The following is a 15,406-nucleotide window of genomic DNA, read 5'->3' as shown; positions in this document are numbered from 1 at the left end:
GTGCTCTGTTCCCCTTCCCACCCTAGAAGGGAAGATTTGCCATCCTTGATTAAATCTCTGACCCTTTGCAGGTGGAAAGGGGAAAATAGAGTAGTTTGTGCATGCAGTTAAATGTCCATGTTTTTTAGCGTTCTCGAACTTCCGAGGCTAACCATACCTTAGAGCACCCACTTTTTCACACCTTGACTGGGATTTACAGGTGTGGAAAACTGCACGTATGTGGAAGATCTCTGCACGGGTATATGAACCTATGCTTGCCGGAAATTCCTTTGTCATTTTGTGGCAGGTGTAAGTAAATTAAATTAACTTGTAAACACACGTTTACAACCAAATATACCTTTGCTAAACGGCCCAGGGTTTGCACAACTGTGTTCTTTCCTTGAGTAGCTTGCTGTGTTATGCAGGGTTTAAACCAAGACATAACCCACCATCAGTTTACCTACAAATCTGTAAAGACGTTCTGGGGAGGGTTGTGAATCTTCTGTCCTCTCTTTGTGGCTTTGATGCTTTGCATGTGAGCTTGTAAATTAATCTGTTAACTGTGAATCTAGCTAAAAAGCAGTGGAGTCCTGGGCATATTTGTGGAGGTGGCAGATTTTGACCTGAAATGGTGCCTGATGCTGGGGATATCAAAGGAGCAGCTTCTAGAGGTGATGTATTACTTAGAAATGTGGGTCTCTTGTTTTGTCCAGAAATGGAAGCAGTACAGCACTCACCGGCTCTATGCAAGAATGCTGTTCCATATTCTTGATTCGTGACCAGTGCTTAATTTGTAAAAAGGTAAGTGCCAGGGCCCTTCTCGGGGGCCACTCCAGCCTGCGCCACTCATTGCCCCACAAGCCCTGTCATTGACAGTACAAGCACACCTACTAACCATCACACTTCTACAAGTGTGACACTTCAGACGGTTAAATGGTAGCGGCACCTTCAGTCGATAACCTTTCAAGTATTGCCCGGCGGTAATTGCCTTTTATACCATTCGATGATTAACCAAATAAGGGATAGGCGCTGGAGACTGGAAGGCAAGAAACAAGGGTTTATTCTCTCCGGAGGAGAACACATCAGATCAGACAGCAAGGTATCGTCACGAGGTGCTCTGCCCACATCTCTGAGGCCTGGCCTCTGATACACAGGTTTATTGCTTTATTACACGTGACACATTCTTGTTAAGACTTTGATGTACGGAAAGGCATCCTTGGAATCCCCACTTCAAGCTTGTTCCTACACATATCTACAGTGGAAGTCTCCACCCCACCCACAGTAAGAGATGGCTATCACACAGGTGGACATTCCGCCAATTCCCGGGGGTGTGTGCGACTGGTCGGGTCTCAGGGGGTGGGGGCCTTGATCTACTGTAATCCCTTTGATGTGAGGTGTTTCCCTTACAGTGGGGGCAATAAACTGCATCCGCAGGGCTAGGTGATGGCCTGGGATCGGGTTCGGACAATCGTGCGCAGAGGAAGGGGGTTATCAAAAGGACGTATGACCATGTATGGGATGAAAGGAGGTGTTGGTCAGGCGTGGGATGTGGTTCCATGGCAGGGTCGCGCAGAAGGAGAGGGTTTATGGCCCATGTATGAGAGAGCGGGGGGTGGCCGGCGCGCGGGGGGGTGTTTGCAGCGCCAAGGGAACGCGCTGGTGATCGGCGAGGGGCAGAGGGGCCATGGTGCTTTCGAAAATGGCTACTGCTTAAGTGAGCGTACGGGCCTGGGAGGGGACAAGGTGGTGCCGATTATGTTGACATCGCAAACCAGATTTTAACAAGACTATTCCAGGCCCCCAAAGCTATTGGAATAGCACGAGCAGCAGGTATTATTCATTTTTTATGTATTTTGGCTTATTAAACACTGTGGTTGTGCTCATCTCAAAATTAGAAAGACTGCACCCATATGTGGTGGACTGGCACTAGAGCCAGTGCTGGCAATTAAGTGCTGGTGCCGAGCACCGGAGAACGCCGGCTCAAATTAAACATTGTTCATGACAGGAGAAGATATGTCTTCTGGTCTTTTCTTTCTTACACTGTTAGATCTCTGTAAAAGAGCCAAGCTTTTGAATGTGCCTTTAAATAAGAGCGAGTGAGCTTTGTGTCATTTCCTCTCGAAACGTCACATCCTGTACCCTCAAGTAACAGAGTACCCCACTTCCCTGAGGGTCAGCCTTGTCATCCAAGCCTTTTGTTGTTTTCACGTACCTGCTGGCGGCACTGCTAGGGTGGCATCTAGCACACTGAGGACTGAGGAAACATATCTGTGTGTTGCGGGTCTCAAATATAACCAACCCCTTGAAGACTGCTTCTGTAAAACCGTGTTTATGGTTATCAGGTTTATTAATCTATAAAGCTCAAATGTTCACTCAGAGGAGCATCACGGGGGAGGAAAGATGAAGACCGCACAAGCCACAAATGTTAAAGGCAGATCTGACTTCGTCATAAACCTTTAAAAGGGTCTAAAACCTACTGAATTTAGTCTTACTGGTGAACGTTTTAGAGTGCTTGTAATAGGAGTATGTGTTGAGTGCATGCGTCTTTAGGCCCCTCCAGGGGGCAGTGCTGTGCACAGCCTGTTGGGGGTCAATTAACTCCTTCAATCCCACCCCACTACTGTTCGGAGCCATGTTTGTCTTCCTGATCCTGTCTCTGCAGTGTATTTGTTCATTCCTGGTAGGAAATCTGAGTAGTAACTCACTATGCAAAGGTCAGGGCGGGAGGAGCCTGAAGGGTCCAATGCTGCCTGTGTTCTGCCCCCAACATCACTTGCAGCTCCAGGATAGTATTAGCCACTGGAATATTGATTGCTCCCATCATGACTGTCTGTGGTTACTGCAGCACGGCTTAAAAGAGCAGATAATGGGAATGGTGACTCACTTCCAGCTCATGCAGGTCTGTGGCTCATCATATGACCAGCCTGGAAGGGGTTTGAAGAAAGAGCTCCCGGTCTGCCTTAAAACATCATCTAGCGTCTCCTGCAGGAGTCTGCCAGACCCAACCGCTGTCACAGGGCAGGATGCAGGTCTAAAAATGATATTAGGCGTCATCTATCAACCTTCAAGAGAACACGAAGGGCATATTTCAATATGACAGGGCTATGACGGGCATAGGGGTAGTAAGCGCAGTTGAAATGGTGCAATACAATACAATACCAGAGAATGAGCATGGGGCTTCATCTGATACAGGACCAGTTGATAGTCTACTATACACATCGACCTGTTTCTATGCAGGCTTCCCAGTGGGGAGGCAAGACAGAACTTACAGGGAGGTGAAGTAACATTGCTGGACCACTGACCAGGACACCCCAGGCCACCCCAGGCTGTAGAATTAATGCTTTTACTTTCTGTTTATCTGTGCAGGCAAGGGCCAGCAGTGCATTTCCACCCTCTTCCTTCGGCTACGCCCAGACAAGCATCATCAGGTACTGGGGGAAGAGTCACGATAGGCAACGCCACATTGGCTCGGCCAGGGTAGTGGGGGAAGAAAGTTTCCCCCTTAAGTTACTTTGTCCACTTGCAGGGGCAGGGTCTCTCCCCTCGGTCCAGGAGTGAATGTTATTGGTCTTTTCCAAGACGTATTGGTCTTTAAAGGCTTGGGGGCAGGTGATTATGGCAAGCGTTTTTATTTTTCTATATGTTCGGTATGCAAGCTGCTGAACTTGTGTTGTTGCAATTTTCCCATGAAGCAAATCTGTGCGTTCCCGGCCCTTTGGACAGTGTTACTCGCGCTGCTGGGGTCACAGAGTGGAGAAATTAAGGGTCTGGTCCAATTTTCGCGAGAATTTTGTGCTCCCAGCCACCAGCTTCGGCCTACAAGTCGCCGCAAACATACGTTGCTGCCTCAGTTGCTACTTATTTCCTTATACAACTAACAACACGGTCGAAGTCAACAACCCGGACATATCGGGGATGAGCTTGCTGCATCATAAGCAAAGCTGTCATGTGCCAGCGAGCTTCAAGTGAAACTTTCCAATCTTATTTACAAGCCCAGTTGCTGCCTTTTGTCTTATGCAACTAACTACCTTGACAAAGCCATCAACCCTGGCATGTAGGGTATGATGTTCTTGCTGCATCATATATCTGGATGCAATACAGCAAAATACTAGTCGGGCGGCACACCATGCTATGCACAGAATTTTGATTACTCAAATTAAACCATACCCCTAATTACGTTAGCAACGCCCGCCCTTGTTGTATAAACCCAGGTTGGAGCATATGTGCATATGACATACAAACTGCTTCCGTTCAGGCAGCGTAGGGATTTCATGTGGTGTAGCCATATGTCACGGTATTGAAGCGAGGGATTTAGAGGGTGCACTTTGTTAAATTGTGGTGCATGCTCACTTTTCTCTCCCTTAGTACACTCAACAAATACAGGTAATCAGTGACTCATTTGCTTTTGGGTACTCGGCTGGGCTGCCTTGACACGTGTGAAGTACAAATGGTATTAACGGGCTGTGTACGAGGACACATCAGCCTAATACAAGACCTACCTGCCTTCCTCTGGCGTCATCACCCTGATTGAGGAAATGTATTGCCAATTTTCCTCTTTCGTACTGACTGCTTAGGTTTTAATTCAGTAATGCAAGGCATTCATTTTAGTTAATAGAAGTGCCAGGGCACTCGTCAAGTGCCATTGACAGTACCCGTGGGTAACTGCGACGACTCAGGCTTTTTGAGCCCCCCCCTCATTATACAAACAGCGCCATCATGGTCAGCGGTCACATGTCTCATTTATTTCCAATTATTTTCAGTAGGGGGCAGGGTGTATTGAGCAATCAGTGTATTGTGCTGGGAGAAGTATATTAGCTAAACTATAAGGGGGGGACAGACGGTGCCCCGTGGGCTTGGTATCGGCGGGTGGGCACGCTGGTCCCTTGGAGGACGTGATGTGGTTTGGCCTTCTGGGGCGGGGCCTGCACAGACTTAAAACTGGAGATCAGTCCAGGCTTCCCACACGACCCAACTGTGTGATCATAGGCACATTTGCATTTCAACTCGCTTCCTTGTGTTCTTCACACATGGGAGTGCTCTCATGCGAGTCGATGTGTAGTCTGTTAAGAACCCTCTTGTGTTTGATTTAGCAGACTGCAATGTCGCTCTAGGCCTCATGTAGGATACAGATGCAATTAGAAGGTCTCTTAGTTCACTGGTAGGATGTTCAGTAATACTGAGGTCCACAACACTACAGAAATGAAATACAGCGGATGATGCAAATGCCCACAATTCAAGGAACGAAGCGACATCGCAGAATACCACATTTACAGATTGGGACGGGTTACTGGGTATGCCTTGCCAGGACAGTGACACAGACTTTACACTAACTGGAGCCTCTGTAAAGGTATGATGGAAACGCAAACTGGTACGTGGGACACTCCCCTCCAACATGCTGCTGGGCATTATGTTGCCAGGGTCTGTGCCTGACAGGCAAGGGCATCAAGGGGCTGTATTAAGCAACAGGGTCAGTTGCAGGGTGAACTGCGTAAGATGTCACTCCGCGAAAGGGTGCGGTGGCGCCACAGTGGGCACAATTCATATAAGTTCCAAACCAGGTCAGGAGTGCATACTCGTGCACAACAGCACATGAGGTAGTATTACCAGTTGCTCTTGGTAGAAACTAATTTGGGGGCCCCTGTTTGGAACAGCTTTGAACTTGATACAGTCCAGCTCTTTCATGCCCACTTTGGGAAGAGTTACTGACAGTGCACGGGCATACTCTTCAAATTTCTAAATGTGTTTCCATACAATATTCGGGGATGGTGACGTGTTTGCAAAACGGTAACACAGCAGCAGCTCACTAATAGTAATGAAAATAACAGGTGACTCTACCAACTAGCATATAGGAGGTTCTGTTTAGATCTAAAAGAAACCTTTTAGTGATGTTGTAAGGGTGGAACACATGGCCCAAGCAGCGCATGGTGAAGCTTTGCAGGGAGGCCTACTGGGCTCAGTAATCAGAGCGCTGTGGGTCGGTAGTGCGACCTTTGGTGTTAGTTTTGCTCTCACAGGTTGAGAAGAATAAAAAGAGACTTGTACTTGGTTGGCGCCAATTTGATAAGGGACTGTGTTTTTCGCAAGCACATGCGCCACCTGTCCAGAATCGTTGCATTTTCAGTATACTACTACACAAAGCCATATTGGGGCTGTTCGCCTGGTTGGTGTCCTGTGTTCGAGAGGGGCAGATTCGGGCCTCCCGTCCCCGGGTAGGGGAGGGCAGCGCTCTCTCTAGGTGCAGCTGCTGCTTGGGGGGCCATTGGGGTGCAGGTTGATGACAGCACCATGGGTCAGTGAGTGGTGTGCTCAGTATGAGGCGAAGCCGGCAAGAGCCGGTTCCCCCCTCAGCGCAAGGTGTGTACATTGCACAAGGCTTGTAGTTTGCATGCGCCCATCTCCTGTACTTACTGTGCCAGGCTGTTCAGACTGACTGTGTATATTTGTGATACTCTGCTCCATATGAGCTACGTCAGTCTCATACCATTCCAGGCATTTTGACTCCCAAAGTATTGTATATATGTTACTGTCTCACACATGTACACTCCAAGCTCGGGAATATCTCACAAAAGCAGCCTTAAACCTTGGTCTTCTTACAGTTTCTTGTTGGTCAAATGGGCGTAATTACTGATATCGGTCTGTCTCCCTCATCTTCATTGTTTGATTGCTAACAAGAAAGTGTCATTCATAGTCTTTTTTTTTTTTATTTTTTTTAAAAACCTTTATTGACATTTCAACCAAAGACAAGTATGGGCCTACAACCCCCGGGGCCGGCCGCTAAGCAGTTAGAGTAACAGAAAGCAAATTTTGATCACATGCAGCACCTCGGGGAGCAGATTCTCCATGCTAGTATACTCTTGGCCACTGAACAGCCCAAGTAGGAAACCAGGATATAAAAGGTTTTCATTTTATAATAGAGAATAGAAGGATCAGGTGCCAAACAATTTCCCAGCAGCGAAAAATGGCAGGCAGAATAGTAAACGTCAACAATAAACAGCAATCGATCAAGTCAATGGCGCTGAAACAGGAGGTTCAGGATTTGGAGGAATATCACAAGCCATTTGCGCCTGCAGTCCCCTGCCCTAAAACCCAGAAAACACCACGGAAATTGAGGCACAGATGAAAAAGCAGTGATTGACAGCGAAGGAAACCTACCGTACTGACCCCAGAAAAGAAAGGACAAAGAAGGATAAGAGAAGAAAAAGGAGGCCATAGAAACAAAGTAAAAAACTAAAAGATCCCCTCCCCCAACCCCCCACCCTGCACCTCTGCAGATGACTACGGCCCCCACCCCCCAGCAGTGTGCCTGTCGCCCCAGAACCAGACCCGAAATATAGAAGAAACAGAGAAAAAGGAGAAGGAAAGGAAACCCCACCTGACGGGGAAATGAAGAGAGTATTAATAAACTGGAGGAGGGCCTTCAAACATGCCCCCGGCTTCTCCCTCCCGCACAATATATTCCTCCCCAAGGTAAACAGTAAACAACAAAAAATCGACCATGTCAAAGAGAAATGGGGAGCATTATTCACCTACTACACTATTAGTTATGCCGTGAGAGCACGCAACCCCCGTGCCCGCCCGCCTATTAAATGACAACCTCTGAAGGATCAGCCTTATCCTTGGCCTCTCTTTGCGAATCCACCAATGCATACCCATCGACCCATTGCCATGTCTAATGTTACGAGGAAGAGGAGCGTCCAAAAAAGACCAGGAAGCGACACACACATGTAGTGTGAACGTCGCTGAATACCAACACAGTCATCATCATGGAGGATCATCTTTCCCAGTACTGCCCCAGGACAGGCGTTGCACACAAGGTCCAGGAAGGAGGAATCGGCCAGAGCAGGCGACCGCTGCTTGAATATTGCCTGGGTCGCCGGAGGCTGTGCGTGGGACAAAGTCACCACCCTCTGCTCAAATCTAAAACCTCCGGAACAGACCAAACCTACAGCCGGCCGACCACACGTTGCCACATTGTCCGAAGTTTCCAGCTTTCCCCTATTCACAGGGGCGGCCTCGACCCTTTCTTCCTGTGTGAAGTGAAACAAATCCTTGTGTACCTGGGGACAGGCAGATCGCAACTGTTCCGACGCTGACGCATTACCATCAAGCTTTCTCCCCAATACCCGGGCGCCGTGAACCAGGGTGGAATGAAGGGCACCGAGAGCTTCGAGAAGGTCACCGTACCCCAGCACAGCTCCCTGCGCCCGCTCCGCTACGCTCCTCTTAGCCACACACTCCCAATCTTGCTGAGACCCAGTATATAGGATGATAGACTCCATCCTATCAAGATGGCCGCAGGGTAGTTCCACCCCAGATTGGGACCGGGACTCAGGCACAAGCGCATCAAGTTCCATGTCACTGCAAACAGGGTTCCGGGGGCAGGCAAAATATGTATCCAGTGTGTGATCACAGGCAACAGCCATCCTCACCCTGGACCAGTGCCCGCGAAAATTCGGGAGTAGCCCGCGAAAATCGGGACGAGTTACAGGCAGCGTCCAAGCAGCTCACTGGCGAGGGCTCAGGCAATTACCGAGGAGTCTTGGAATTGCCACCTCGGGCATGCACTCGTTCCGCTACGCTCGGTGGTAGGAATGACCACAGCGAAATGCAGGCCAATATTCGCACCGCTCCGGTATGCCGACTCCACCCGGTCACCAATGGCCGCTGTTGTTGAACTGCTACCCGGCCATGTTGTCCACCCGAGGTCCCGGTTCCAGGGTTGCACAGGCCGCAAACTTCAAATGAACATTTCTCCGGCGGTACCGCCACCAGAAACTTCAGAATCACACGATCGGTTGCCGCTCTCAACCACCAACACGGGCATGTAGCGCAGGCTAAGGATCTCATGCAGGATATCTGTGCGGGATGTGGAGGTTCACGGAGCCGGGAGCCTACGCTGCCGTCCCGATCGCCATCTTGGCTCCTCCCATTCATAGTCTTTTAAATGTCACTCTTAGTGCACTGAAATGATGGAAATGTCACACATAACAGTTGAAACCTTGGCAGCCATGGATGGGGGCAGCTAGCTCTCGGTTGGCTATGCAGGAAAGCTATAATTGTGGCTTATTTATCTTATGCAACTAAGAATCATTGACTAAGCCAACAGATGGGCTTGTTGTAGGTGTAGTGCTCCTTTTTTAGTAAATATAGGGAGGCAATGACATAGCGGCTAAATGCCAGGGTATATTGAGCACATTGCCTGAGCGAGCTAGGTAGCCCTGCAGATTAGTTGGGCCTGCATAAGCCACACATACACCGCCTACATTCTGGCCCACGCTGAGACATTTACATAAGTTGTATCACAGCATTGCCAGTTTCTTATACTCGGGCCCTTTGGCACTATGGTGATGCATTATCAATTTGCACAGATTTTGGGCCTGCATTTGCCCCACATACCTCCTCCAGTCTGACCTCACTAAGACCATTCAGCTCTGGCTCCACTTCGGGTCTGGCTGATACAATATAGCCTCTAACTGGTTTAATCTCATTGGACACACGTTGGTACGTTAATGGCCATGTAGGCGATTGATTGGCTGGTTTTACTTAAAGGGTCAGGATGTGGGCAGGCAAAATCAACAGTCGAAACTCAACAACAGGGGTTGACACGCAGTGGAGGGCCCTTGGCTAGGTGCACTGGTAAGCTTTTACCTAGACAGTATTTATTTAGTGGTTATTCAGGTACTAAAGTAGAGATACCTTTTGCAGTATTTACATTCCAGGAAGTACGCAGTGAGGAAGTAATAGTTCCCCTAGTTGCGCAACATGTATATACATTTGTATAGGGTGCTAGTTAAAAGCTTCCTTTGGTCCAACGAGTGCCAGGCAAACGGGGACAACTTGTAAAAGAGATAAGTTACACAACACGTGTGTTAGAAGGGATGTTGCCTAAGCAGAACTCAAACTGTCCTTCAACGCATGATGGAGACAATTATTGCCATGCCTAAAGAGAAAAAAACTGTGTTAAAGGGAGATAGCTTAGATATTTCACGGAATTCCATCAATCCAACATGCCTAAGTAAGCGAGGAATGCCCGAGTGATGGGTTGGACCTGGTATTAATTTTATTAAACACACCAAGTACTGCGAAGTAGTGACATTTGAACTCATATCAATGGTACTTCCAGGACACATCTCCTTCAGTACACACACCGCCAGACAGGGCTGCTCTCCCCTGGAGCAAAGGGAAGCTAAACACCATAGACGGCATAATGCCAACGTTGGCAACTTTAGCTAAGCTTGCGGCCAGGCAGTGGGCTTGTCCAACTAATGTGATAATGTTAAGGGTTGCAAGCATGCACCAAGAGATGGATCCTTAAGACCATCCAGGATAGACAAAAAGACCCGCCCTATAGCCAGGGAGCCAGGCATTTGCGGAAGCTGCCAGCTAACTTGTGGGTTGCGGTGCAATAAGCTGAGGGGAACATGGGGTCAGAGCATATTTGGCTACAATGTTTGATGAAGGATTGTTTTGCCGTTCTCACTGTTCAAGAAGGGGCAAGTATTCGTTCATGTTATTCCCCCTCTTACACGGCAGGTACACAAGGACACCTGTGCTTATGTCACATATTCCATGGCAGGATAGTCACCAAAAGGGGGGAATGGCCATTGACATGCCTTGCCAGGACAGGGATAGACACTCACACTAATTGGCGCCTCTAGGAAGATAAATGTTAGAAACAGAGACTGGGTGTGCTGGGCCCAAAACCCTTCACCAAATCTGCGGGGGGCATCAGGCTGTCAGGTGTCTTTGAGGGACTGGCAAGGGCATTAAAGGGCCGTAGTGCGTGACACAGCATTTGCAGGGATACAGAAGGGTCCCAGCGGATCCACCAAAGGGACTACAGCAATACATGTGACACAGAATCTGGTAGTCCGACACCATTACTGGTGTAAGTATCAAGGGTCACAGGTGGATAGCAGGGACCGGGCATCTGTGACCAGTCGAAGGTTCAGCAAGCAGAGTAGGCTGTGTAAGTTGTCACTTCACAAAAGGGTGCAGTGTCTAATAACGGGCACCATACACTTATTCCCTCAAACCTGTTGTGACACCATTACTATGTTCGCCAGGGATCAATTGAAGATAACTATGACATTATCTGGTCAAGGTGGCAAAGTAATGCACCCTAGAATAAGATCACAGGGTGCCTATTAGCAATCAGTTGGGGACAGGTGAACTTTAGTGGTCTGAATTCACCCCCGGCTCCCTGGGCATGGAGCTCGGTCGGGGGAGGCGATGGAGCCTGCGCACAAGAGGTTCATCTGCGCTGTGTGTAAAATCAATGAGCAGAGGGGATTTGGCTTCATTAGACATGGGTGCTACACGCCAAATTCACAGGGTGCTTTGAGGACGATGGGGTACATCTGTCCAGCATAACCATGGACCTGTTCTTGCTGGATAGGGGAGAGGCCCTAGAAATAGCAGGATGTAAGTAGGAATGCCGCCCTTGGTGGGGGGCCCTGGCTGCGACGGTCACCACACCCCGGGCTGTGGCGGAATTACAGGGCGATCCAGAGGTGGAAAGGTACTCAGGGGTACCCTCTTCAGGAGCACAAAGGGTGCTGAGGCCTAATATCCCCAGGAAGTCTTTGCGGTGGACCCTGAGGTACGACGGCTCACAGTCTGTCCTATGGGCGTTTGGAAACCTGTACAACCGGGGGTGGCTTGAACACTCTGACCCCCATAGGAGGGGGCGTGAGTAAGGAGGTGAACTGACGGTTCACCAGAAGTGGGAGGGGCTATCCCCTCACCATAACCGCTAAGCACCGATTGGCTAAGGCCACGATGCAAGTTGGCCCATCAGGTGGTAGACCGCGAGGGGCAGCTTGCCTTTGGATCGCCTGTAAGATAACCCACCATGTTGGCATATTTGGTATGCTAATAAACCTGCAGCAATTTTCTCCACCAAAAGGTGTCTTGTCTGATTATTTATATTACCTGTATGTTGCTGCGTGAGGGCTAGTGAGTGTGGCCGATATTGGCACTAAGTGTGCAGGCCCTGTTAAATTTCAGCAGGTCAGACCTGTCGTTCGAGGCAAAAATGGCGGGAGGCTAGCTGCTGCAGCCGCCGTTTCCTCCATCTTCCTCGATGGACCGAACGATCGACAAACGACTGCACGACCTGAGGGAGCCCACGACCAGAGCAGAATGCGGCTGGTGGCGGGATGTGTTGGAATTTGCACTAAGGATTACCGCGGCCGCGCTGGGGGAATACCTCCTTCGGATCAAGCAAAGCACCCGGGGGGGGGGGTGAGGAGAGCGCTGACTCACCGGATGGCTGCGAGAGGAGGGAGAACGAGAGAGGACGAGTTTCACCCCCCCGGCAATAACGGAATGCATGCAGGAGGTGGTTGTCCTGATGGCAACAGCACTACTTCGTTGGAACCAAAGCAGCGCAGCAGAGCTGGTAAGAAGCAGTGCAACACTGTGATGAAGAAAAGCGCCTCAAGCCTGGGAGCACAAGCTGAGGGGGTCCGGCCCAACCAACTGTAGCCTCAATGTTCGCTAATTTAAAAATGACTTCATCTGAGAAATGCAATATGCAGGAGGAGGGGGACAGGACTTTAACGGAGCAAGAGAAGGAAGTTGTTGGAGTGGAGGAAGAAGATAGGAGCTCCTCAACAGATAAAGCAGGGGATTAAACTGGGAACATTTCCCGCTCAATTTATGTAAGGCAGGAACTAACTGAGGGGGAAAAATACGCAGAAGGAATAGAGGACCAAACCCAACTAACACCTAAGGTGGACGAGACCAATTCCAAAAAGACCGGCCTGGGGGCAGAAACTATGAGAGAGAAGACCCGGCCAACTCCACTGGGCATAGGAGTGTCTAGAAAATTATTGCCACAGGCTGGCATCCTATCACCAGAAAGCCACAGTGTGAAAAAATTCTACTCACTAACTGAAGAGTCTGAGGCATCAGAGCTGGAGGATGGCTCATTAAGCGCAGAATCTTTATCTGAAGATAGCTTCAGCTCCTTTTCCCAAATGACTCAAAAAAGAAACAGATAAAGGATAAAAAGAAAAACACGAAAGGAAGCATAAAAAAAGCACAAAGAAGCAACTTAAATGGGATTACTCCGACATAAAGATTGCGCCTCAAACCGAGAAAGGAGTCAACCTGGCCGGAATGGAAGAAACTTCTCTAGCAACTATCTTGAATTCAATTCAGCAAATGCAGGAAGAGAACAGAAAAGAGGGATGTAGAGCCAGGATTGCCGCAAAACAAGTTCAAACCGGGATCCGCAAGTTAAATAAAACGTGCGGGGAGATCGTGGATTGTATAACCTCGGTTGAGATGCGGACTGAGACACTGGAAGGGGACATGGAATCGGTTAAGACGCAAGGTATGGAACAGGGCATGGCCTTGGTCGATGTCATGACTAAGCTGGAAGATTATGAAAACCGGCAGAGGAGAAATAACCTGCACTTTCTGGGGATACCGGAAGATCTCGAAGGGAACGACGCCAGAAGCTACATGGTAAAACTCCTAAAAGAAGCATTTCCTGAACAAATAAGCTGGAATTGGGACATGGAAATACAAAGGACCCATCGCTTCCCGTTATTCAGGAGACAACAAACCCAGAGCCATGACGAGAAACCCAGAGCAATGCTGGTTTATATCGGAAACTTTCTGTTGCCACAAATAATCTTTGATAAAGCCCGCCCCAACGCAGCGGGGTCTCCTTCTTTGTACACCCAGACTTTACACAAGCAACAGTTGAAAGACACTGGTGACTAAGGCAACTCTTCTTTCCTTTTCAGAAACTTGGAGCAGAGGTCTTCCTGCAAAACCCGGCCAGATTAAAGATAATTTTGGGAGGCACAACACATAGTTTCACCTCTGAAGTACAAGCACAGGAATATTCAAAAGAAATCAGGGGGAAAAAAGTGATGAGAAAGGGAGAAAAAGATGGTGTAGAAAGAAACATTATGGATAAGATGGTGAAAAACAGATACTTCGTAGTCTAAGGGGGAAAACGGGAAAAGGGGAAAAAAAGAGAAAAATAAATGGGGGAAAAATGGAGAATTCACGGTGGGGCGAGGGGGAGGGCGGGAGGTTGGGGGGTGACTCACACAAAGGGCAGAGTAGGTGCACAACAAAAGGTCATTGGATGGGTAGTAGTATTGAAACAGGTGGCTGCAAGGATTTTATCCTCTATATGTAGGAAGGTTGTAAAAGGGGGTGACCAAATACAATTAGTCAGATGGGGAGAATAAGCATAGCAACACTGAACATTTGTGGTTTAAATGATGCAAAAAAAAGACAAGTAGTGATGCAAGGTCTTCAATTGCTGCAGGCAGACATTGTCTACTTGCATGAGACCCACCTTGATGGATCACAGAAAGATTTGCTGAAATACCTTGGGTACACTGTGGTTGGGGCCACGACGCAGGGGACTCACACAAGGGGGGGGGGGGTCGCAATTTTATCTAAGAAGAGATCAATTCAGTTTAGGAAAACACGCTCAGATGAGCTAGGACGATGGGTCATTACAAATGGGAAGACCTCAGAGCAGCAAGACTTCACCCTATGCTCGGTTTACGGCAGTAATGTGGATGATTCATCCCTTTTGGAATGGCTAACTAACGAATTAGCACTCTGGCCACTGCCAATAATCGTGTTTGGGGATTTTAATATTAATCTGCACTCCAAATGGGGACAGGATAAAAGGTATAGGGGTAGGAAGCCAAAGGTGTATCAAGCGCTCTGTAATCTATGCAAGGTACATGGCCTGGTGGATGTATGGTCTTTACAGCGGCATGAAGAGCACGGGTTCACTTACTACTCGGCGCCACACCAGAAGCATGTTCGGCTGGATTATTTTTTTGCATTCTCTACACTGGTGGGAAGAAGCAGTAATAATCGGCACCCTAGAGTATTATCCGATCATAGCCTGCTGATACTACTGCTGGAGCAGGGAGGGCAAACCGAGAAAGCCTTGGCATGGACCTTTGAGAGGGCACTACTATTAGACGAAGGCTATGTGGGGCACATGAAGGATTGGATACCGGATTTCCTACAGAGAAATATGTGGTCCGCACCATTGGGAGTAGTATAGGACACTCTAAAGGCAGGAGTGAGGGGCGAGACAATACAGTATTCAAGCAGGAAAAGGAAAGAGAAAAAAATCTTAGGAACATCAGACTGAAAAAAACTAGCCCAAGCAGAGGAAAGAGTAGTCGAAGCCCTAAGTAAAAACCTGGAGATAGATAAAGCACAAGAGAAGGTGGCCCTAGCAAAGGCAGAAATACTAGGAGAACTACTAAGGAAAGCTCTAGACAAGGCAACCGCTAATAGGGAGGAAGTCTATTAATGTGGGGAGAGGGTGGGACATTTATTGGCTATCAGAACAAGAAAAGAGGTGACATGTAGTGAGATCTGGTCAATAAATGATCCAGTAATGGGGCGAGTAATGGATTCTGAGGAT

The sequence above is a fragment of the Triturus cristatus genome, chromosome 8, assembly GCF_964204655.1.
Source record: "Triturus cristatus chromosome 8, aTriCri1.1, whole genome shotgun sequence".
NCBI lineage: Eukaryota > Metazoa > Chordata > Amphibia > Caudata > Salamandridae > Triturus > Triturus cristatus.
This window is presented reverse-complemented; position numbering follows the sequence as displayed.